The sequence below is a fragment of the Miniopterus schreibersii genome, assembly GCF_964146895.1.
Source record: "Miniopterus schreibersii genome assembly, chromosome: 2".
Classification (NCBI taxonomy): Eukaryota; Metazoa; Chordata; class Mammalia; order Chiroptera; family Miniopteridae; genus Miniopterus; species Miniopterus schreibersii.
Window position 1 is genome coordinate 100,136,889 of NC_138102.1, and position 22,138 is coordinate 100,159,026.

Below are 22,138 nucleotides of genomic sequence, written 5' to 3' on the forward strand. Positions count from 1 at the left end.
GATGAACAAAATAGATCCAGAGACATGGAAGCATGCAACAGACTGATGAATTTCAGAGAGAAGAGGGGAAGGGTGGCAGGAAGAGATTAACCAAAGAACTTACATGCATATATGCATGACCCTTGGACACAGACAATTGTGCAGTAGGCCTGATGGGGGGCGGCAGTGGGGTGTAGGAGGTTAATGGGAGGAAAAAGGAGATACCTATAATACTTTCAACAATAAAGATAAAATAAATACCTCATCGCCAAGACCAATGCTGAGGAACTTTTTCTCTATGTTTTCTTTTAGGAGTTTTATAGTATCAGGTCTACGGGTTGTTTGTTTGTCTTGTTTGTTTTTTAAGCCTCACCCAAGGATATGTTGTTTTTACTGATTTTTAGAGAGAGAGGGAGTGTGAGAGAGAGAAACATCGATTGGCTTCCTCCTGTACTCACCCTGACAGGGGATCGAACCGGCAACCTAGGTACGTGCCCTGACTGGGGAACTGAACCCAAAACTTTTTTGGTGCATAAGATGACACTCCAACCAACTGAGCCACCCTGCCAGGGCAGGTCTATGTTTAAGGCTTTGATCCATTTTGATTTAGTTTCTGTGATTGCCTTATGTACATTTCCCAGCTTTATGTTTATTGAATATATATTTTTTCATTCTTACCATGAAGTTCATACCTATCTAGCAGGTAGTAAAATCCTTTCTAGCTGAGGCTAAGAGAGGACAAGCACAATTCCCGTAGGCCAGCAGATGGCAGGAAATAGAGTTCAAAACCACATCTGACTGATTCTGTGTACTTTCTATACATACATGGTGCCTAATGGTACTAGGCTGTGACTTGGTCTGTCAACTTTAACTTTAGATGGTACTCTCTTGGGCCTAAATTCTAGCAACTCCATTCCTTAACCTTCTTTGGAATCTGGGCTCAATTGCTCTTTGATTCTAATCAAGGTTACCTATCACTCATGGTTCTGCTGGACCTGCAACATGAATCCTAACCTGGCTAAAATATAGCTTTACTTAAAATATACAGCCAGGTTTTTTCCCCCATCTTTTTTTTCTAGCTTTTTGCAGAGCCCTTGAGCATAATTATTTTTTCCCTAGTTCACACTGAATCCTTTTTGCTGGGAAGTTGCTTGCTTATGGGCCTTGTCAATGAGGGTCTCCTGTTATCTTTCTGAAGATGAAGCCTGCTGGGTGGATTGCTAACCTGAGCACAGTGCTAAAAGTCCTTTTGGTAAAGTTCCACTTACACTCCCATCAAAGCCTGGAACACTTGCTCTCAGAATTTACAACTATTAATTCTATGTTCCCTACCTCTGTTGCCCAAACAAAGTAACTCCACAATCTACTAAATTTTATCTATTGCCAAAAGTTTTTTATTAAAACTCACAATCGTATTTCAAACATATTTCTGATAAGAATATAAGGTTTATGAGCTCCAAGCACAGGTGAAATAGCTTGCAGACGACCACACGGTAAACAAGGTGGCAGAGTTCAGATTGAAATCCAGATCTGGTGTTAAAGTCAAAGTAGTTGGTCCTTGAGTCACACTGGTTGAGAAGGGGAACATCCTTTGCTGGCAGTGCCAGAAGGTAAAGAAGGTTGTGTGAGATTTAGAAAAAGCCCCAGCACGTAGATCTCCTTAGTGTAATTTTGGAGCAAAATTTTACCACTCTATAATTGAAACTGGAATGTATAGTTTTAAAACAAGGCATAGTCGGTTATTATGATGCCAAGCACTGTTCACTGTGCTTTACAAATATTAGCCCCTTTTAATGTTTCATTATAACCTTTTCCCAAGCTAGCACCGTGTGATTATATGCTGTATAAGTTGCTAGAGTAATTATAAGGGAGTATCACGTCCAGTGGCTGACATGAGCCCCCGTTACTGACCAAAGACATTGGGCGGGTAGGAGGTGTGGAAAGGATTCAAAGGCCATGGCCACTGACCGACCTACAGGTTTTCCTACGAAGCCGGAAGGAGGCTGCGTGATGAACCTGGCCGGCGCTCTCCCTCATGTCACAGATTACTGGATCTCTGTAGATTGTGGTCCTTGCTTGGTTTTTGGAGCAGAGAGACACCACAAAGAGGCTGCTCGGTGAGGAGAGTAGAGTGGGATTGGCGTTCAGATTTCTGCGGTCCCTGGGACAGCGACTCGGGAAGAAGGCCGCTTGAGTAGCTCTCCGGCCAGGTGTGCAGGTCCTCCCGCCGGCGGCAGAGGCGGATGCAGGCTTTGGGGCCCTTCCTGACAATGGGCAAGATATTTACAAAAAGCAACGGATTGCAATAAAATAAAAGAAAAAAAAGATGTGTAATAATTTTTTAAAAACCATTTAAGTTTCTCCCAAATCTTTTCACGTTTGGAAAAGGAAAAGTGGTGTCGGCTAGCGGGGCTCGCGGGTCAGGTCGGGGCTTGGCAAGGTCCTCGCCCCGGCCCACGCTGTCCGGGCTGCAGGGGACCTAAGAATGCGTTGGCGCGCCCGCTGGGGTTGACTGAGAAAAAAAAAAAACGAGAGAGGCTGAACCACCACACGAGGAGCCCGGCTGAGAGCGCACTCCCCGCGCCACCGCCCCGCCCGGCGGCCTGCGCGCGCTCCCATTGGTGCACGGCGGTGACGCGCGGCCGGCCGAGCGCGCGGCGGAGGACTGACGCGGGTTCCGGCAGCCACGCTCCATTCAGCGGGCGCAGGCGGGGGTGAGCGGTCCACGCGCGCGACGGCGGTCGCGGCCACGAGCGTCCTCTAACGGCAGCCCTGCTCGAGCCCCCGGCCGCTTGCGTCCGAGCCTCGGTCCATCCAGCGCGGCCCCGCTTCCCGCCGCCCGCCGGCGTTGGTGAGTACCGGCCCCGCCGCACCGGGGCAGCCCCCGGTTCCGGGTCACCTTGGGGGGGCTCCGGGCCGCGTGGGGCCGTGGGAGGGCGGCGCGGGCCCCCACACCGGGACGCTGGCGTCCTCCGGGTGGCGAGGGCAGGGCGGCCTGGCGTTGCGCGGCCGGTGCCCATTATGGCGCGGCGTGGTGCATGATGCAACAGCGAGTGAGCGCGCGTGGCCCACCTGGCGGCGCGGGCAGGACCGCCGCCTCCCAGGGGACCCGGCGCCTGGACGCTCTGGTGGTCTACGGGTGGGGGGGGCGGGCACTGGGCTGGACAGAGCTTCCAGCTACTCTCTTGTGCTTGGCGCGGGGCGTACATAGCCCCCCAACCCTTCTAGAGGTCTGCGATGTGTCATCCGCCATGGGGCGCCAGTCCACCCGGCATCCCGGAGGGTGGTCCCGCGGCTGGTGGCCGGCCGGGGGACTGCACCGCATCCACCTCTCTTCTCCCCCGAAACCCCGACATGCATGCCCTGGCTGTCTACACCCCTTACCTTGGGCCTCAGGGTTTTTTCCTGGGGAAGTCCCGCCTGGGTGGGCTTCTTGTGACCAGACGTGGCGTCAAGCATCCTGAGTTTGGAGGGGGAGGAAGTTCTTCCGGCTTCATAAAGATCACGTTTTCTCAGTGTGTTCCTTGCGTTCCTTTTAGAACATGTGTGTACACAGAGCGGTTGTACTATGGTAGCTCCTTCACCTTTGCAGTGGGTGTGGGCACCAGGCAGGAGTCCTGTTTGACTAGTATGAGCAGGACAGCCAGACGTGCTCCTTCTGGAAGAAAATTATGCATCTCAGTATGCGGGGTCAGGCTCTGATGTGGAAGTCACCTGGAGATGGATTTATTCCAGATTTAGTTCCAAGAGGAGAGGGTTAGGGTTTCTGCCCCAGCTCTATGTCCTAAAATGCGCTCTTAAAAATTTGACCAGTAGGACTGAGTATGTTGGCCTCGGGCTTAATTTCCTATTTGTGTTTAATATGAATTACAAGTTGTTTATTATTTGTTTTGACAGTTCTTGCCTTTTATGTTTGGATCCGATAATAGGAAACCATGGTATAGTTATCCCCCTGATGTTTTTAGTTGGTGTGAGCGGAAGTTATTTTTATATGAACACACTCTTCTGTATTTAAAACAAAAGGTCTTATTTAAGTCACACAATTAGAATACAAATTTAGGGGCTAACGTCAACAATGGGTTAAAATAGTTTTTAAAGGTTTAGCATATTAAGGTTATGTTTAATCATTACACATAAAATTTAAAGGATGTCAAAGGAGTTTGACTAAACAAACAGGACAAAACTTAATTGAGATCAGAAATCTTGTTTGAATCTGGAGTTGAGCCACATGGGTGCTCTTAGGTGTTATAATTATTTGCTTTAGAGGGAAAAAAAGCTTGAAAGTCAAGATTGCTGCCCTCAGGAGCTTGAATTCTAATTATATTTGGTAGAAATTTCCATTCCTTGGTGGGATTAAATACATGTTTTTTTATTGGCTTTTCTAGTCTAGTTTCTACTAAGGCCAGTAAAAATATGTAATAATGTTGGAGGACACAGCATTATGTCTAATTGAATTAATCCCTGTCATGAGCAAGGGAGCATCCCCAAAAGGAGTCACACAAGTTTATCTTTCCACAATGCCAGGCTTATTAGGGAAGACCTTCTCAATACTCAGTAAACCAATAGGGTTACACACAGATTACACACAGAAAGGGGGAGCTTACTGGATAGAACTCGAGGTCCAGATCATTGACAGCCTCTAGGGATGGAGAGGTGGGCATCCACCTCAAGCCAGGTGGCTGTGTGGCAGCTTGTGTCTGGTGGAGCGGAAGTTCCATTGGGTTTTGAGTGTGACCCATTGTCCAGCCAAACTCGAGTGTGGGATGGTCAGAGCTCTTAAGTTCTTATAGATAGCCCACAAAGAGTGTCCAGATGGAGTCCTTACCTGAGTGTCCAGACTTGTAGTTTTGGATGTTCTGGGCCCTTCCAAAGGTTGTTCCCGTTATACCCCATTACCTCCATCTTGGGCATATTGCCATTTGACATAACTGTCATGGCTGACAATGACTGCATTACTGTGTATTTGGAGTTATTGGCTTATTACTCCCAGACAGATTTGAAACAGGCATAAGTGTTTTTTTTGTTATGGAAAGGAATATTGCCTGGAGTTGTCTGTGCCAGAGACACTTTCTGAGACTTCCATCATTCTACCTGGCTCTTAATTTTAGGGAGAGGAAGAGAGAGACAGTGATGTAAGAGAGAAACATCGATTGGTTGTCTCTTTTACATGCCCCTACTGGGGACCCACAACCAGGGCATGTGCCCTGACCAGGAATCAAACCCACCACCTTTCCTTGTACGGACAACACTCCAATCAACTGAGCCACACCTGCCAGGGTGCCTATCTTTCTCCTATGTGATTGGCCTCTTCCGACCTGGGGGCCCTCTACCACCGTGGGTCCCATAGGCCACGGGGACTTTGCTTTTACTTTGAGTGAGGGTGGGGAACCATTAGAGGCTCTCGTGATTACTTCCAACTCTGTGTAGAGAAGAGATGTGTGTGTGTGGGGGGAAACATGGAAGCAGGGAGACCAGTTCAGAGATGTGTAACTAATTCTGGAATAAAACCTTAGTCTAGGCTATTTCTACACAAGAAAGAGTGACCGTGAGTAATTTCGGTGTGAGGTGAGGGCAGTTTGGACTGGGGTGGAAGTGGTAGACGTGTGAGAAGGTTGAATTCTGCTTCGCTGTAGATTTTAAAGGTAGACTCAACAGGATTGCCCAGTGGCGTCTGTGTGAGGCGTGAACAGGGTCTGCTGTGATTCTAAGAAGAGTAGAGTTGCCTCATTAGTGAGATGGGGGAGGCTGAGGAAAGAGCAGGTGGGGAAGGACTGAAGTCATAACTGCCACTTTCATCCTCAAGGGACAGGGCTGAAGGAGAGCTACCCTCTTGGGGGCCCTTCCTAGGTTTGTGACTGCCTGGTAGACACCCCAGATTGGAGACATCCTTTTTCTCACCTAGCTTTCATGCCTCCTCATACCTGAACAGAGGTTCTCCCGGTTCCTGCAGCCTCCCTCAGCTCCCCTGCCGCCTTTCAGTGGGTAGCCCGGCCATGGGTTTGTCCCGTTGTCAGGATGGAGACCCTTTGGCACTTGGGATTCTAAGGCCATGGGGTGTTCCTGCTTTTTCATTCCTGGGCTTTTGGGATCTACGTTCCAGGGGTTCTTGGGCCTTAAACGGGCATTGGATCCCAGGTCAAGGTTCTGTCCACCCCAAGGATCTAGGTGTCTTCTAGTCAAGAAAATATGGTAGTAGGATCTTCAGTGGCAGAACATCAGCCTTGTAAACTATAGGAATTCTCTTTTTCTTTCTCCATAATCCCTGTCAATCCTGCACCACAACTCCAAAGCAACTTTGAAAATAACAACCCCTGAAATTTAAAGGGAGTCATAATTTATCATGGAACAGTTAGTGAGCTTGCCACCTGGGAATTTGCTAGAAGGACAAGCAGCAGGTTGGTTAAATGATTCAGTGGTGGACAACTGAATATGTTCATTGTACTCTGAAGGCACTTCTTCAGACACCCTGTGTTGGCCGAGCTGTGGGTGAAGTATGTACCTCACATGTCACTCAGGATTTGTTCATCCCAGGAATACAGGCTGTAGGAATGACATTTCTGGACATCAGAGTAGGTTCTAGCATAAGGCTCGCCCATCCTGTGACACCCATTGTCCCTCATTTGGCTTTCCCCCCTGTTTATTGTTATTAGCAGATGTGCATTTGCTGCAGGGCCTGGAGTTAGAGTGGTGTGGTGAGAGAAGAGGCCTTCACAGCTTCCGTGGGCCTTAGATGAGCTGCCATGGGACAAGGATGCTTCTAGGAACCAAGGGCAGGTGCCACCCAAGCTGGGGACAGCACAACCTTAGGCTTTGCATCTATCTCTGTGTACATCCTCCTGAAAGTTGTTGAGACCTTCTGAACCTGGTAGACCTGTTCTGTCGTAGACTGGGGAAGCCTTCCCTCTAGTCAGCAGGATTCTGTGAAAGAATAAAGGGACTAAATCAACACGTTTCGATTCCTTTCATGAAATGAGTTCTCTCATATTTATTTATTTTATTTTTTTAAAATTTATCTTTATTGTTGAAGTATTACAGGTGTCCCCTTTTCCCCCCCAAATGACCCCTTCCAGCTCCCTCCCACCCCCTCCCTAAGCCTTCACCTCGTTATTCACTGTGTCCATGGGTTATGCATATATGCGTATAACTTCTTTGCTTAATCTCTTCCCACACTCCACCCCCCTTCTTTCTTTCCTCTGAAATATGATTGTCTGTTGCATGCATCAATGTCTCTGGATCTATTTAGTTTGTCAGATTCTTTTGTTCATTAGCTTCTTCTTAAAGAAGGCCCTTCAACATTTCCTGTGATGCTCTTTATCTGACCTTCAGTTCAGATGATAGCTTTGCTGGGTAAAGCAATGTTGATTGTAGTTCCACGTTTTTCATCACTTTGAATATTTCTTGCCACTCCTTTCTGGCCTGCAAGGTTTCTGTTGAGAAATCAGCTGACAGTCGTATGGGGGCTCCCTTGTAGGTAACTAATTGCTTTTCTCTTGCTGCTTTTAAGATTCTCTCTTTGTCTTTAACCTTTGGCATTTTAATTATGATGTGTCTTGCTGTGGGTCTCTTTGGGTTCCCCTTGTTTGGGACTCTGTGCTTCCTGGACTTGTAAGTCTATTTCTTTCACCAGGTAGGGGAAGTTTTATGTAATTATTTTTTCAAATAGGTTTTCAATTTCTTGCTCTCTTTCTTCTCCTTCTGGTACCCAAATAATACGAATGTTGGACCTCTTGAAGTTGTCCCAAAGACTCCTTATACTATCTTCATATTTCTGGATTCTTTTCTCTTTTTGCTCTTCTGGTTGGGTGTTTTTTGTTTCCTCATGTTCCAAATTGCTGATTTGATTCTCAGCGTCCTCTACTCTACTGTTGATTCCCTGTAAATTATTCTTCATTTCAGTTCATGTAGCCTTTATTTCTGATAGGTATTTTATTAGGTCATCGATGGTCTCACTTGTTTTCTTAATAGTCTTACTAATATGCTTGAGCATCCGTATAAACAAAATTCTGAACTCTGTATCTGTTAGCTTGCTTGGTTCTATTTCATTTAGTTCCTTTTCTGGAGATTTCTTCTTTTCTTTCCTTTGTGACATGTTTCTTTGCCTCCACATTTTGGCTGCTTCCTGCTGTTCGTTTCTATGTATTAGGTAGAGCTGCTGTGTCTCCTGGAATTGTAGAGTGGCTTTGTGTAGTAGGTGTCCTGTAGGATCCAGTGGCTAAGCCTCCCCAGTCACCTGAGCTGGGCCTTCTAGGTGCTCCCCTGTGTGGGCTGTGTGCTCTGACCTGTTGTAGTTGAGCCTTGGTTACTGTTGGCATCACTGGGAGGAATTGACCCGCAGGCCAGTCAGCTGTGAGGACCTGCTTAAACTACAGCCAAAGAGCTGCTGTGCTGGAGACACCACTTTGGAGCAGGATTTACTTCAGTGGAGCTTTGGTGTTCACCAAGTGCACCCCTTGAGTGTGTCACTCATGGATGTGGTAGGGTTGTAATCCAGCATGATCGAGTCTGACCACCAGGTGCACTGTTTCTGGGCCTTCCGGGAGGTGCAGTCAGCTTCTGCCAGTGCCTTGCCCAGAGCCACCCAACATGAGCTACACAGCAAACCGTAGTTGGCTGCTACTTGTGCTGGACTTGGCGGTGTCCAGGAGAGGCCAAACTATGAGCCAATGCAGGCTGCCACTAGTGCCAGGCCTGAGGCCACTTATCAAGCCCTATGGAGCATGCTGCTGCTTGTTTGAGAGATTTTAGGAAAGTTGTAAGCATGGGGCTCAAGAGGCCATTTGCATAGAAAAGCCACTGGAAATGGCTTGGATAAGCTTGCAGGTAGGGAGGGGTGGGGTCAAAGGTGTGAGTCAGGTGTTGGAGATTCAAATATGGCACCTGCCTGCCGGCAGGGTCTGAATGCTTCTTTAGTTCCCTGGTTGTAGGAATTCTGTTCAGCTAGATTTCAGGAGGTTCTGAGTGATGGTTGTTTTGTATTTTAGTTGTAATTTTGATGTGATTGTGGGAGATGGTGGGTACAGCTGTTACCTATGCCACCATCTTGTTTCTGTTCTAAGAAATCATTTTTATAATAACTTTATCTTGCTATCCCATTTTGACAAGTTGTTAACATGTAGTCCCATTTTCTCGGTCTTGTTTCTGCATTGCAGGGATGGTGGAGTGCCAGGGTGTTGTGGGGACGTCGAGCCTCTCCTGATCTCGGGCCAGGATCTGTGGATATGGCTCTAGTTCTTGTACCATTGTCCCCTGTAGGCCTCTTTACCACTGACCGTTCACAATAGAGGTCATGGAGGGCTTTCTGTGGCCTTTTTGCCACAGTGGGGAAGGGGAACACTGGGGAGGAACCATAGTCTTTTGGGCTCTGTTGGTTTTGACTGCCTGGATGACCTTGAAACCATTCTGTCTTTGGAACCAGGTTCCTCCCTGGGTGTGGAGGACAGGTTACCTTAGCTCTCAGAACCACATATGTTGGGTTGGATCTCTTGAACCTCTGGAAAGCAAAGCTCATAGCCCCATTCTTTGTGCTTCCCTCCCTATGTGTGGGAAAGTGTGTGTGTGCGTGTATTTGTGTTTTTTTTGAGGGGTTTCTGCCCTGGTCATAGTCATCCTGATCCCCAGCCATTTTGTCCAAATTACCCTGAGGGCTTTGGGTTTAAAATCCAAAGCCCAAAACCTAGGACCATCTCTGTTTTCCATCTGATTCCTCTTTCTTGGAGGTTATAATGTGCAGTCCTCTAGTGCCTTGGGGTGGGGAGGGAGCATCACCTGGGCAGCAGGGAGAAGGGATGGGGGAGCAAAACATTGTCTCAGTATATTTCTCCATGCTGTTCTGTTACCTCCCTTCCTGTGATGAAGATGCTAGAGTTGATCTTGTAAGGTTGCTGTGCAGATGTTCTGTTGCTGGTATCTTCTGATCTGCCTACCAAGCGCCATTAACCAGAGTCCGGTACACAAACGAGAAGGAAGGGAGTACCCTGGGCCAGGGAGATCAAGAATCACAAGAACAAACTTGCACTTTATATGTTTCCATTTAATCCTCACCACTGACGAGGAGGTTGGCGCTGCTGTTTTGACTGATGGGGAAATGGAGGCACTGAAGGGCTGTAAGCTTCCCGCAGGCACACAGGTAGGAAGTGAGTGGCAGAGCAAGTTGTTGAACACAGGGGCCTGGCTTGAGTCTTACCCACCAAGTGTGCTGCCTGGTCATGGGCGTCAGCCTCACCTGGCGCCTGGGTCTTCTTGGGACCATGTTCTGTACGCCATGTGCACCAGGCTGGGCCAGGTGCCCACTTTCAGTACAGGAGCATGAAGGGGCTTGTCCCCATCCCCCTCTTCGTTTCTGAGTGAGAGTCTGAGGTGCAGGGGCCTGCTGCTCTGCCGCTGGACAGCGCCCTGCTTTTCCCCTCTGTCTAGATTTCTCTCAGGTCTTTGAACACAGGTCTGTGCTCCCTAAGCCTGAGCAGCAGAGCTCTGGGTACAGCTGTCACCATTGTCCCTGGGACAGCGGTGCTGGGTAGTGGTCAGAACCTGGAGCTGGTGTGTATGACAGAGGCTGGGCTGCATTCTTTCTGGGTCAGTAGTTTGACATTCACATCCCCAGAGTCAGGCCGGACCAGTCTATAGGGGAGCCCCGTTCCATTTGTCTACACCTAGTCATCTCCACATGGGGACAGCCCTGTGCATGGGAAGTGGACTCTACTTATAGGGAAAAGTCACTTCCAGATGATACTCCATTCTTCTCAGGACTAGTGGCAGGGGTGGCCCTGTCTCAGACCTCTGCCTTGCTGATTGCTGTATGTAGTGCGGCGAGGTGGGGAAGTGACTCCTTCCTTGGAAAACACTTCTTTTACCTCCTACAGCACCTGCCATCTGTCCTGGACCAACTCCACCCCTTCCTGCATTTCAACTTACTATCTTTTTTCTTTTTTGACTTTTATTAGCATTTATTTTATGCTGAATTTACTCCCCAGGCCATTAGTTTCTGTTTCTTCAGTTCCTTCTAGGATACCTTTTTCTTCTGTGCAACCGCCTCTTTTTGTTTAGGAACCATCTGCTCTTTTTCAGGAAGGATCATCTCAGTGTGGCAGGGAGACCTCCTGTGTGGGCTGATCCTAGCCTATGAACTCTGTAAGTTCTATGCTGCATCTTGGGGACTCTGTTCACCTGGATGAGCTCAATGACCAGAGAATCTACATCTAAACCCTTAAGTTCAGTATTACTCTCTGCATTTTTAAGCATGTACAGCAAAAATTCAGCACTCTTTTTGGGCGACCAGCCCTGTGACCAGCCTCCGTGTTTGGCTTGGGTTCACCTACCAACTCCACCATTGTAATGATGGAATGGCACACATTGCTTCTGTAAAGTGACATCCTTCGGATAATTGGTGACTTTTCAGATATGCATACCCTGATGGCCTGGGCAGTTTCATGATTGTTCTTAAAGTGAACACGAAGATTTGAACCTCTTGATTTGCATGATTTTGTGGGTTTTTCTGGGTCAAGCGAATAGGGAATCATTTTCAGAGGTCACCTCAGGCAGCTTACGGGAAGAGCTCTTTCAAATTTCTTTTGGGTAGCATTTTAGGTTTAAACATTGCAGGCGTAGTACAAAGAATTCCTATGGACCCTTTTCTCAAATTCACCAATTTTTCACACTTTGCTTCCTCTGTTCTTTCTTTCTGTTGATCAGTCTATCTCCATACATACATGCGTTTTTTTCCTGAACCATTTGAAGGTAAGTTGAAGACATCATGCTTTTTCATTTACCCTGACATATTTCAGTGCGTCTCTCTAAGAATAAGGACACTCTCTTACTTAACCACAGCACGGTATCAAAATCAGGAAATTTAACATTGAGTGACATTGTTAACTAGCCCACAGTGCATATTCAACTTTCACTTGTCTAAATAATATCCTTTATTGCCATTATCTATCTATCTATCTATCTATCTATCTATCTATCTATCTATCTATCTATCTATCATCTATCTATCTATCATCTATCTATCTATCTATCTATCTATCTATCTATCATCTATCAATCATCTATCTATCTATCTCTATCTCTATCTATCTATCTGTCTATCTCTATCATCATCTATCTATCTATCATCTATTATCTATCTATCTATCTATCTATCTATCTATCTATCTATCATCTATCTATCATCTATCTATCTATCTATCTATCATCATCTATCTATCATGTATCATCTATCAAATTTGTGTTTTTTTTGTTGGGAGTAGAGCTTTCTAAGGAATAAACTATGGTCAAATTTTCTATCTCAGTAGCCTCCTTAAGAAAAAAATGTTTCTAAAGCTTAGAATGCTCATTGTGAAAAATTTGGAAAGTACAGAAAAGTACAGAAGAAGAAAAGAAAAGCACCTGCAATTCCAGCACAAAGGCTTAGTGCTGTGCCAGCTGGAGGGCTTGTGAAAGGTGCTGGAAGACTCCAGCTCAGGGTGTCCTGGTCACTGTGACCTGCACTCATACACCCAGGCAGCAGCCCAGAGCCAGTCCTGTGAGAAGGAGCAGGCTCCCATCTGGAGCCAACTGTATTCATGCCCCTGCCTACCACTTGGGCAGCTGCCCACCTGAGCAGGTGAGCTGAACCACCTTGTGGTGTGGAAGGATGGAGGTCATTATTATGTGACCAGAATGTGTTCAAGAGAAGTGTTACAGGTCCTCTCTTGTCTGCTCTATACCCCTGGCTCCCTAGACTTAGTAGAGGACAAGGGTGGGCATGGGGCCTTGGTCAGGAGAAACAGCACTAACTCTTGGTGAATATCTCGTGGTTATTTAATACTGCTTTTGTTGACTCTCTTGGCCTCTTACCAGTGGGCCAGTGGAGAAAGAAGAGGTGAAATTCTAAGTTGTGAATTTTTTGTTGTTGTTGTTAGTGACTGCTCCAAATTTCCTAGGGGAAGGTTTCAGAACTGTGTTTGAAGTGTGGGCTTCCTCTGTCTTTTATGTATCAAGGCCCTCCCCTTTGCCATCACCTGCAATAACTGAGCGGGGCTCCACTTTTTCCTAGCCAGGAAGGGGTCTTCGCTGAGTAAGTCTGGTTTCTAGAACGATTTTGTTCTTAGAAGCTGCTATTGCATTGTCCACGGCTCCCTGTGGTCTGTGCCTCAGTTTCCCTGAGCTGGGAATGTACACTGTGTGTGAAAAGGGACCTCTGAAGGTTGTGATCAAAAGCCTGAAGTATTTTTCCATGTGTCATTTGTTTTTTCTTCCCCTGCACCAGACCCTCCCCTTGAAGGAGCTGGCCTTGAGAGTGACTGTGGCCGTGCACACCCCGCTGGGGCAGGGAACGGAATGCCTAACCTGGACAGGCCAGGATGGCAGGGCTCTTCTTCAAAGAAGTCCTTTGAAGTGCAAACATTTCCTTTCCTGAAAAGAAGGGAAATTGAAATTGTTCTGTACAGACAATGGCTCTTAGATCAAAGAGGGAGTGGGGCTTATAAAGGGAGATTCACAATAGACCTAATATGGCACGGTGAAGGTGTGACTGTTGATGTCAATGTCCACTGTCCGGAGTGTGAGTTGGTGAGTTGATACTTCCCTTTTTTTTAAAAAAAAAATTTTAATTGTGGTCCTAAATCTAGGTCGGACATGTTATATTTAACGATTTCTCTCTTTTGTGTTTTTATCTTGTGTTAAGCATTTAAAAAGGCCTTTTGGGAAATTATGACACCTCCATGATGGAAAATTTGGTAGCTAATAGAAATGGCGTTTTAAAGGACATTTGATCTAATGGGAAAAGCTTTACTATTAAAAGCGAAAAATATCTGGATGGAATTTTTTTATCTTGAGTGTTATCTTAATATATATATTTACACAGAAAGAAAACACTTTGGACTTCATTTTGTTCTCTGCGTTGTATGCAGCTCCTAAAATAGTGTTCAATAAATATTTGCTGAGTGATCCGCAAATATTTGCTGAGTAATCTGTGGAACAACAGAATATTTTGAAGGAAGACTGTCTTTGAGCTAAATAGTAACATTATGGCAAGTAGAAAGAACCAGAAATTATTTTAAATTTGTCCTGTAATTCTGCCCTGGCATTTCACTTTGGGGGTTATTTTATTTGTTGGTACAAATATGTACCACCCTTTTGTACTTTGTACAAATCATTCCATGAATGAGTGACTCTGACGTTTCTGTTTTAGGAATAATTGGTCTTGAAAATCAGTGTCAGAAAGTTAACAAGTTTCTCCTGGGTTGGCCACTAGGCTCTTTTGCAGATGGGGTAAAATGACAACTCACATACTCTACGGCTCATGTACCAATGGATCAGCTTGTCCTGTTTTCTTGTGAGAGAACTTGTTCTGATTTCTAATGTATGAAGTTCTTTGCAGACCCAGCCTCTCATTCTGACCTGCACTGTGGCTTAGCTTTGGAAACGACCCTGGCCTCTGACTTCGTGCCTGGAGGATGAATGTCACAGCAGCCCTACTTGTCTCTGGTGAGGCCACTTTGTGGCTTCTTCAGAAGGACACAGGCACTCATGTCTCAGAGCCTGAGCAGCAGCCTGTACATTAGTGCAGGGTTCTGGAAGCCCACTCTTCAGGAACCCTTGCTTTGGGCTGTGTTTGGTGGGTCGTTCTCCACACAAGTTAGCCTACGGTGGTGGCTTTCATACATCTTTGGCTGCAATCTACAATAAGAAATACATTTTACACTGATTAAGCACACACAGGGACATCCATACTTCTATGGAGATTAAAATGAGAGTTTTCAGGAAACAGGACTCATTCTTGTACCAGCAATACAGTGTGATAATTTTGACTTTTTTCTGTTGAGTCACTTGCAATTTGCAAATGCTGCCAGGCTGGGACATGCTGGCCTGTTACCCACCTGCCGCCCCCTCCGCTGTCCTGAAGGTCAAGTTTGCTGGATATGGGGGTGGGAATAATTCTCTGTCCAGCCTAGTTTGGACAAAGATTTTCAGGAGGGTGCAGATTTCTTTTTGTGGTGATTTGAGATTTCTCACTGAGGTGGTCATTAATTATTTCTTGTGATGGTTCCCAGGAAGGCAGGCAGGCAAGCGTGCAAGGGACACCTGTGTGCGTTCCCTGTGTGGTCCTTAACCACCTCCCACACTGGTGTTGTGAAGGTGGCCTGGTCAGGCTGCCTATGATTTTTCAGAGATGGGCCAAATGTTTACTAATTTCAGCACTGACAGTTTTTTTGCATTTCTTTTATTCAGTGTGATTTGAGGGAGAATCTATATGAAAGGCGAGCCTTCTCTTTCAGGATTAAGGGTTTATGGGAAGAAGAGAATGAAAAGATATTCTTATAGAAATATTAATTTGTGGACTCTAAAGTCTTGACTGATGCAAGTTGAACAGAGTATTTAAAACTTAATATAGCAACCAAACCACGGAGTAGTTCTCTTTGAAAATGTTGAATGGATTTTACATAAATTTAAATATTGCTTGAGAAGTGTTTGAATGGCTTTTTGTTTTGCTTAGAAAACAAATGTTCTTTAACAAATCTGTGTGTATAATTCTGAAAATAATTGTAATGGAATTGAGTCTACAGAACAAGAGCACAGGGACATAACAGCTAGGATCAGATATATTGCCTCCTTTATTGAAACTGTACAAATCTCTCCTTGTTTCTCATAAACTTCTTTTATTTAATGTACTTCTCAATAAAAATGTAGTGTAAGAATTCAGAGCACTTAATTTACAGTCTCTTAAAAATTTATTCCTAAGTTATAAATATCACCATCACTGTTAATATTTGAGAAGATTCCTCCAGAACTTGATTTTATGCTGTTGTTATGTTAATATTCTGTGAAATAAAGGATACTTTGTCATTCTCATTACATAACATGTCCCCCTTAACCTATAACCTCAACTTTTTAGCAGCTAGCTTGGTTTTTAAAAAAACAACTTTTGTTGGAAGATGTCTTTCTCCCTAACGGCAGTCTTGGGCGACATTAGGCAAGAACATTCCTTAATTTTTTTAGTAATCTCTACTGAACTGGGAAGAATGCCTCTCTAGACTGAGTTTGATACAATCAGAATTTGGGAAAGTTATCAGATGTAGTTTTCGCTAGGATTTGGGCCTAGTCACTGGAAGACTCTTGGGTCTGTGGCTTGGTGAAGCTAGGGCATAGCTTCCTTGGACCGTTTTGAGTGAGGGCAGTGCCTACTCATGGGTCCATACAAATTTGGGGCACTTTCCTATTGCTCTTGCTGCCTGTTAACATCCTGCCTTGAGGATCTGCAAGGGAGTTCTTGCTGAATCATCCTGGAGAGCCTTTGATTTGGTGGCAGATGTATGTGGAACATCCTGGGTTGGCTGGCTCTGACTTCCCAGCTGGCCCCCCAAAGGCCCCAGCAGGGGTCTCTTTCCTGCTGGGTGAGTGACTATGTAGTATGGAAACACCATTTGCCCTGGAGAGCCCTGGGAGCCCCGAGAGAGGGAGAGGAGCATTCCTTCCACACTTAAGCAACTGTACCCCAAATTTAAATGAGTGGATGACTCCGAAATTGTAGTCCTCTTCCCTTCTTCTGGAATAGCCCTGCTGCTAGACTGTCTGGAGCTAACAGGCCTTCATTACTTGTCTGGGCATGGGAAAGACTCCTTGAAAATTCTGTGACCTGAGGGCCACATACCTGCTAGGTCGGGACCTCATAAAAGGCCTGCACCTACACATGCAAACTGTACACTGATAAAAAACGTGTAAACCCAGGGACAAGACTAACCATGTCATATTTTGTTTCTGGAAATGCAGCATACAAAACAAGACATTTTCACTATATAGTGCATCTTGGACAACTTTTGTGATTTGCCTCATTATTATTGCTCTCCATCAGTATCTAAAAAGCATATAGGTGGGTATACACATGGGTTGGACAGACGTGGCAGTACAGGCAGGCTTTAAGGATAGAGAAAAGGAATACATTTTAGTGAGTCTATAAGTTCAAGTAATTTACATAACGTAATAGAGCCTTTTTAGTCCTAAAGTCAAACTTCAGATGTCTTTAAATAACCTAGGCCAGGACATGCATACACTCACAACCTCTTGGGGGTCTCCCTGAACCCCAGAGGTGACTCATTGGGTCTGGGTGGGGCATTTCCAACCTGCTTCCCTGAGCTCTTGGAATAGCAGCATCATAAAACTGCCAGAATCTGGGATGAATGAGGGACACCTGAGCTGCCCGTGGGACTGCATATTCCCTGCAGATAGTGCCTGGGCGCATTTGTTCGAGTGGCTCCTGTACATGGAGCAGTGCCTGGTCTAGAGTAGATGCTGGAAGGTATCTTTTCAACAGAACTGAAGCCAGTGAAGCCCTTGGCACCCTTGGTCTGGAAGGGGCTTTGGACCCACTTGTGTGTTTATTTCTGAGCAGCCTGTTATTGCCTTGCAACTGGCAACTGATGGGAAGTGGTAAGTTAGACTGCAGAGGTGGGGCTCCTACCAGTGGGGAGAAGTGATAACCAAGGCCAGAGGCCCTCAGGCAAGGACAGCCAGTGAGCAATGCAAACAGATGTAAGAACTAACTCTGCTGAGGTTTGGGATTCTTGGGTGGAGGGCCTGCCCCCCCATCTCAGGAGGTCTGTGTGTATGACCCCTGCAGCTCTGTGCCTTAGGTGCATTGCTGGGATCATAGTGGGGTTGAGTAAATGCCATCAATAATTAAGATTGGTGAATAAAGGGCTAAACTTCAGCCTTCAGGGAGGTCCCTGCCAAGGGAAACATCCTATCTCTGAGGTTGTACCTGCATGTGTTTTTCCTTGGCTAGTGTAGGTGTAGGTGTGAATTAACATGCAAAGTGATTACTCCAGATGCTGAGGAGGGTGAAGGGGCTCTGGAGAGGTTGCTGCTTGCCCTCTCTTATTCAGGAAATTGTAGTGGAAGAGGCAGATGTCAGAGTTTTCTAATTAAGGGGGGGTGGGGAATGGCAGTTCCAGAGCTGTGGCAGAAGGTGAGGTTCCAGGGCCCCTGCTCAGAAGGCCTGAAACCAGGCTGCCATGTAGCAAGGCAGGGCACACATTTGGGTGGACGCCCTGCTTACAGTTTACTCACATTGGGTTCTGGAGAATAGGGATGGATGGCTAAAGGTAAAAGGGCAGGCCCATGTAGGTCCCAGGAGTGCTGGATTCAGCCAGTGGGAGAGACCTGCCTTTGAATAGTCAGGGAAAACCTTGGCTGCATTTGACTGTCATTCAATTAAAAGGTTTGAACCTAGTATGTATATTTGCACTGGGAAATTTAAGGAAAGAGAGAAGTTGGCAAAGCAGACAGTGGTCCTCTTTCCCCAAGTGCTTTACTGCAGATGCTCTGAAAGTGATGACAAGTCCCCCGAAATTACTTGATCTAAATGGAATCCTTGTACCTTCTCACAGGGGGAAGAAGAAGAGTAATGGGAATGGAGCGCTACTACATTCAGTTGTATAGGATTTTTATTTTTGCTGGGGTGTCTGGTTCCTTAATTCACATGCCCATTAGAAGGCTTTCTGTTAAGTGACATGGAAACATCATTGATATTGTTCTTCAAAATGTGGGACTTGTGATCCCTTCTGTAGAGGATCGAGAGCCAAGACTAGAGCTTCTGGGGAGAGCTTTGTTTGGTGGGGTCAGGTCGCGGCCGGTGTGGAGGGGACTGGCTGTGCACTTTACTCTGTGCCCTGCAGTGGCTTTCACATTTTGCATCCTGGTTGTAGCACCCTTATGAAATCCCACCATAGCATTATTTCTTTGGGAAAGTCAGATATAATTTATGGCACCTCATGGGGAAATGGAGAGGGTGGCTTATAATCACTTGTTTACACCTTTTAGTCTCTAGAAACTCGCACTTTTTAGGTTTGTCTCACCATGTGTTAAGATGAGCAGTGTGTTGCATGGGTGAGACCTTGCATTTGGGTCTGTGAATAATCACACTGCTTGTAACACTCACCTTGGCAGAGGGCAAAACCCATCAGCTAAGGGAATGTGTCTTGATAGTTTAGCAAAGCAGCCAGGTGAGGAAATTAAGACACATTTTAAGGTGTGAAAAAAGCCTATAAAGGAGAAGACTGTGCTGTCCAGTACGAGGAACCCCCTCCATTCATGTTTGCGGGTCATTTGAGCAGGACTAGGCGTACCCTATAAAGTAATATGTTTTGTGAATGTGCTGGGAAGTCGGATGTGGTGAACATGGCTTGATAAAAGGTGCTTAGAGCTTGGAGTCCTCTGTCCCCTGCTGCCTGGCCCTGAGGTCCTTCTGGGACCCAACACCTCTTTCTCTCTGAGTGCCCCCAGACTTGCTTCCTCCTCAGTTAGACACAGCCCAGGAGTGCAGAGACCTCTACTCCACCAGCCTGGCTACAGACTAATGTGATGCTGGGCCAGACCTAGTTCTCAGGGTCACAGGTTTTACTTTTGGACTTGGAAGACATTGCATTAAGGTTCTTTTAGGGTTTCCAGCCCTAAGCAGGAAATTGGTGACATTCCATGATTTTGTATGATTTGGTGTCCACACTATAAAAATGGATGCTAAGTGGGGAACATTACTAATCTGATGTAGTAGAAACAGAAAGTCTGGTGTTAGGACGATAACAAAGATTTTGATTGAGAAGTGTCACTTTGCCTGTATTAGCTCAGAAATGTTGAGCAGGGCTATTGCAAAAAGTAAAGGCCCTTGGCCCAGTGTCCAGGTCTGCCCCCCCTTCCTCAGAATATTCCAGAAGAGCCATGCTGGTCAGAACAGTACATTTCCTCGTGCATCTTTGCCAAAGAGTGATCAGTCTTATGCAGTCCCATGGGTGCTTACCCACAGGTGGGGACAAGAACTTCCTCTCGGGGCAGCCGGTGGCAGGTAACAGGCCTTGACAACAGGAATCTGTGTGAGGCATCTCCTGCTGAGGTTTTGGAAAATTAGGATAGACCCTGAGAAGTTTGAGCCCCAAACTATCTCACCATGGAGAAATCTTGAAAGAGGTTATTTTTCCAAAAGATCATCTAGGCATATACATAAACATATATACAGGCTCCACCAAAGGGAAAAGAAAGCAAGCTGGCCTGTGTTAACCCCCCAGCTGGAATTCTACAGCAGTGCTTCTAGAAAGAGTTGTTTTCTGCCAGAGACATTTCTTTTGGAAAATCCTTCAGTGTTCCTGCCTTTGCTTCTCCCTTCCTCCTCTGAGACACATACCCTGCCTGCCTAGTGGGATAAAGACACAGGTGCTGTTAAAGGCGTGAAAGAGAAAGGAAAGGGTCTTGCCTGCTACCAGGTACGCATGCAGAAACAAGGGCAAACGGGACTCCGTGAAGTTCACTGCTTTAATGGACTGAGACCGGAACCCATCCCAGGAATGTTGAAGGATCACTGCTTTTCTGTATTCTGGGTTAGACCAGCCTGGAGACAGAGGGTGGCACCCTGTTAAGGGTATTCTGCCCAAGTCCTTTAGATTTGCCTTATTGGACCTTACCCCCTGATAGCAGAGCCACCTTATTTAGATATGCAGATGCATGCATATAAAAATAACACACCCTTGTATTGAGTTCAAGGAAGGTTCAAAGGAAGACAAAGAATGGCAAATAGTCAGATTTGCAAAAAAGACTTCAATTGTGCAGCCGAAGTTCAGATGTCTTAAATATCTGCTCTGTGGACAGAAACCCGATAAGGGTTGTATTACAGAAAAGGGGAACTTTTTGGTCTGCCAGTCCCAAGGAAACCTTTGCTTTTGGGGGGGATGGAGGAGAGTTCACCTGAGGGGTGACTGGAAGATTTGGGACTTCCTGGTCTGGCAATACCAAGAGAAAGAGAAGTGACCACAGTGTAAGACTCTTAGAGGCTGTGGTGGGTCGAACCACAGATTTATCAACCAGCTCTGGAAGTCAGAGCCTGTCCCTTGTCTGGACTCTCAAATGTTTTAGAATAAATAAAAAGCAAATAGTGCTTTCCACAACTGCTGACAACCAGACAACCAGAGGGAGGAAAGATGTGAAAGGGAAGAGGCTCAGGAAGAATGTCCTTATTGGTAGCACGGGGGAGCCATGTGTGTTTGGGGTTTATCTTCTAACAACACTATATGTGATGTGTCTGCTCACAAAGATTGCTTTGTGAGCTTTTTCCCCAAAGATAGGACTCTTGGCTAGAACAGACTATGTTTAACTGAGATTTTGTTATGTTCTTGGCATTTCAGAGAGGAGCAGGATACCCATCCAGGTTTTCATTGTAAAGTGAGTTGTAGCCCCAGGATGGACACAACCCTCTTGTCTGAATTTGGAGCCCCACTTGGAGCTGAATTCCTGGAGCTTCCTGTGCTCTCTCTGGGATGTCCTCTTCTACCCCATCTCCTTCTTACTCAGGACATCTTAGGGCCAGCCTTTAGCTTCTTCCAAGCCTGACATTCTGTAGCTCCATGAAATATATTTTTGATCTGAAATTCGTATTGTTGGTGTCAGCCTTTAGAAAGTGGGGAGAACTGGGGACCCCAGGAAACAATGACATAATGCCAGTGACACCAATTTTAAGGCCATGCTAATCGCAGTAACTAATTCCCTGCTACTGGAGAATTGGTCTGTCTCATCTGAGATAGTTGTATGGTGCTTTCTGTCTGCAGAGCGCATCTTGTTTCTTGACTGCCAGCACCAGGAGGTTTGCTCTTGTTCACGGGAGCATTAGGCAGCACTGAGCATGAATGATGATTGGTGAGAATTAATAATAGGAAGTGTATCTTCAGCTCTGAAGGGGGAGTCATGGTCGAATAGGTCCTTCCTTGGAAGTTGCAAGGCAGCAGCAGGTGACCAGCGCTGGTACCAGTATCCCCACACGAGGCCAGAGATACATTCCTTTGGGCCAGGTTTGAAAAAATTAGTGCTAAGAACATAGACTCCATTTGGAATTTAAACTTTTCAGGCATTGGTAGGAAAAACCTTTGGCTTAATTTGTACATATAGCAGATCCAAAAGCTCTATACAGCTTTTACGTTGGCCACCCTTAATCTGTTTGCAGAGTCTAAATTTGGGGCCTTTTAGCAGAATGGAAAGTTGACAGTGGCAAAGCAAATCAAGTTTATTTTATAAAAATTCAAAATATACTGGGGATTTATCCAGAGGCAGGATACAGTGCTGTATTTTTAAAAATGTAGGTCGTCGTAGTTTTTTGAAGTTTATTGTTTTGATAAGGCGTCCCTGGGATTTCTTCCAGCACAGA

General features: G+C 45.9%; 1 protein-coding gene across 3 annotated transcripts in view; it reads left to right on the forward strand.

Annotated features, from left to right (window-relative positions):
- The first annotated feature begins 2,629 nt into the window (after positions 1–2,629).
- Positions 2,630–22,138, forward strand: part of SLC7A1 (solute carrier family 7 member 1) — a 61,394-nt gene continuing 41,885 nt past the window's right edge. Inside the window, exon 1 of one of the 3 annotated variants that reach the window (XM_081129729.1) lies at positions 2,630–2,830. The gene's annotated coding sequence lies outside the window, so the exon portion shown is untranslated. The remainder of the gene's footprint in view (positions 2,831–22,138) is intronic. The other 2 variants (XM_081129727.1, XM_081129730.1) reach the window with 2 other exon arrangements.